This window comes from Macaca nemestrina, chromosome 10 (assembly GCF_043159975.1).
Source record: "Macaca nemestrina isolate mMacNem1 chromosome 10, mMacNem.hap1, whole genome shotgun sequence".
NCBI classification, from domain to species: Eukaryota; Metazoa; Chordata; class Mammalia; order Primates; family Cercopithecidae; genus Macaca; species Macaca nemestrina.
In genome coordinates, this window is record NC_092134.1 from 9,628,830 (window position 1) to 9,632,346 (window position 3,517).

Genomic DNA, 3,517 nt, shown 5'->3' on the forward strand with positions numbered 1-3,517 from the left:
GCGGGCGCCTGTAGTCCCAGCTACTCGGGAGGCTGAGGCAGGAGAACGGCGTAAACCCGGGAGGCGGAGCTTGCAGTGAGCTGAGATCCGGCCACTGCACTCCAGCCTGGGTGACAGAGCAAGACTCCGTCTCAAAAAAAAAAAAAAAAAAAAAAAAGAAATGCTAGGTTAAGATGGCACGGGTGACTCTGGTACCCCAGGAGACTACAAAAAGTTATGGTGAGAAATGCTTGGAGTGCAACTCTTGGTAAAATCTGATGCTGGCAGGTGGGCATTCTGGAAAATAAGTCCTGGAGGGTGATTCTCCCAGAGACGGGCCTAGCTTGACCACAGATAACAGAGTTGTGACGTCAGTTGAGCTCTGGCGGTTCTCACACTGCAGGATTCCAACTACAAACCTAGCCTGGGGAGGAACAGGCTTAGAAGTAGGTTTTCGCTGGGTGCAGTGGCTCACGCGTGTAATCCTAGCACTTTGGGAGGCTGAGGTGGGTGGATCACAAGGTCAGGAATCCAAGACCAGCCTGGCCAAGATGGTGAAACCCCGTCTCTACTAAAAATACAAAAATTAGCTATTCGGGAGGCTAAGGCAGGAGAATTGCTTGAACCTGGACGGCAGAGGTTGCAGTGAACTGAGATCACACCACTGCACTCCAGCCTGGGCAACAGAGTGAGACTCCATCTCAAAAAAAAAAAAAAAAAAGAAGTAGATTTTCAAGCCAAGCCTCAGAAGGCACAGGAAGTAGTTGCTGTAGCAATCATCTTTTATTTTATTTACTTATTTGAGACGGAGTCTCGCTCTGTCACCCAGGCTGGAGTGCAGTGGCACGGTATCAGCTCCTGACCTCATGATCCGCCTGCCTCGCCCTCCCAAAGTGGTGGGATTACAGGCGTGAGCCACTGTGCCCTGCCAGCAGTCATCTATTACAATGAACAAATAAGGCCGGGCGCAGTGGCTCACATCTGTAATCCTAGCACTTTGGGAGGTGGGCAGATCACGAGGTCAGGAGACCAGGCTGGCCAACATGGTGAAACCTCATCTCTACTAAAAGTATACGGCCGGGCGCGGTGGCTCACGCCTGTAATCCCAGCGCTTTGGGAGGCCGAGGCGGGCGGATCACAAGGTCAGGAGATCGAGACCACGGTGAAACCCCGTCTCTACTAAAAATACAAAAAATTAGCCGGGCGCGGTTGTGGGCGCCTGTAGTCCCAGCTACTCGGGAGGCTGAGGCAGGAGAATGGCGTGAACCCGGGAGGCGGAGCTTGCAGTGAGCCGAGATCGCGCCACTGCACTCCAGCCTGGGCGACAGAGCGAGACTCCGTCTCAAAAAAAATAAATAAATAAATAAAAATAAAAATAAAAGTATAAAAATTAGCTGAGTGTGGTGGTGCACACCTGTAATCCTAGCTACTCAGGAAGCTGAGGCAGGAGAATTGCTTGAACCCGGGAGGTGGAGGTTTCAGTGAGCTGAGATTGTGCCTCTGCACTCCAGCCTGGGCAACAGACAGACCAAGACTCCATCTCAAACAAAAAAAAGAAAAAAAAGAACAAATAGGTCAGGCACAGGGGCTCGCGCATGCCTGTAATCACAGCCCTGTGGGAAGGTGAGACGTGAGAATCACTTGAGGCCAGGAGTTTGAGACTAGCTTGGGCAACATAATGAGACCCTATCTCTACAAAAAATAAAATGAACAAATAAATATAGCAACTACATATCAGAACTTGGAGGCACTTATTAGCTATTAGTCCTGAGCACTTGTAAACACTGAATAGAAGCTAGCCAAATTTTTAATTCTAATAATAGCTAATACTGATTACTGAAGATTGTCTATGTGCAAGGCACTGTTCCAAGTGCTTTTTTGTATTAACTCATTAAATCCTCACAATCACCCCGTACAAGTATTATTAATAGTATTTATTTATTTATTTATTGAGATGCAGTCTCGCTCTGTCACCCAGGCTGGAGTGCAGTGGCGCAATCTCGGCTCACTTCAAGCTCCACCTCCTTGGTTCATGCCATTCTCCTGCCTCAGCCTCCCGAGTAGCTGGGACTACAGGCACCCGCCACTACGCCTGGCTAATTTTTTTTTTTGTATTTTTAGTAGAGATGGGGTTTCACTGTGTTAGCCAGGATGGTCTCGATCTCCTGACCTCATGATCCGCCCACCTCAGCCTCCCAAAGTCCTGGGATTACAGGCATGAGCCACCGCGCCTGGCCCCGTACAAGTATTATTACCATCTCCATGTTACAGGGAGGGAAACTGATGCACAAGGAGACTACGTACCTGCCCGAGTTACACAGCAGTGGATTGGAAGCAGACGTTCTGTTCCAGCGGCCACATGCCCCCTCCAAGGTGAGGCTATAATACTGATGCCTGAATATTTGGGGGAGAAGGCAAGTCAAGTGGGCAGAGATTATCCCTATTTGACAGACAAGTTTCAGAGAGGGGAACTGACTTGACCAATGTCACACAGCTGACAAACACTTAAAACTGATGCTGGAACTGTATCTCTTGTATCTAAACCAAGGGCTCTACTCACCGTTCCAATCTGCCACCAGTGCCCAAGCATGGAGGGGACAGGGATCTGGGCTGGTAATAGGGACTTCTAACACAAGACAGGTGCAGTGATGATTCAGAGCGTCCTGAGAATCATCAAGTCTAGTAAATTATAAGTCACAATGACAATTACATCAGCTAAAATTTATGATGCTTACTATGTGCCAGGCACTGTTCTAAGGCTCAAAAGGCATTAACTTTTAAGCTGGGCGTAGTTGTTCATGCCTGTAATCCCAGCATTTTGGGAGGCCAAGGCAGGTGGATCACTTAAGGTCAGGAGTTTGAGACCAGCCTGGCCAACATGGTGAAACCGACTCTACTGTGGCCGGGTACAGTGGCTCACGCCTGTAATCCTAGCAGTTTGGGAGGCCAAGGCGGGCAGATCACTTGAGGTCAGAAGTTCGAAACCAGCCTGGTCAACATGGTGAAAGACCATCTCTACTAAAAATACAAAAAAATTAGCTGGGTATGGTGGCAGGCACCTATAATCCCAGCTACTTGGGAGGCTGAGGCAGAATCACTTGAACCTGGGAGGTGAAGGTTGCAGTGAGCCCAGATCGTGCCACTGCATTCCAGCCTGGGCGACAGTGAAATTCCATCTCAAAAAAAGAGAAAAGGCTGGGTGTGGTGGCGCATGCCTGTAATCCCAGATATTCAGGTGGCCGAGGCATGAGAATCGCTTGAACCCAGGAGGTTGCAGTGAGCTGAGATTGCCCCACTGAACTCCAGCCTAGGTAACAGAGTGAGACTGTCTCCAAAAAAAAAAGCATTACCTTTTAATCTTCACATACCCTATGGTCCCCAGTATACAGATGAGGAAACCAAAGAACTCAAGAGTTCTAGAAAACATGCTCAAAATCACATCAGTACGCTTTTCTGGTTCCCCAGGAGGACGCTTACCAAAGCTTAGACTCATGTTGGTGTGACACAGTCAAATTGTAAAAACAGAAAGACACACAGG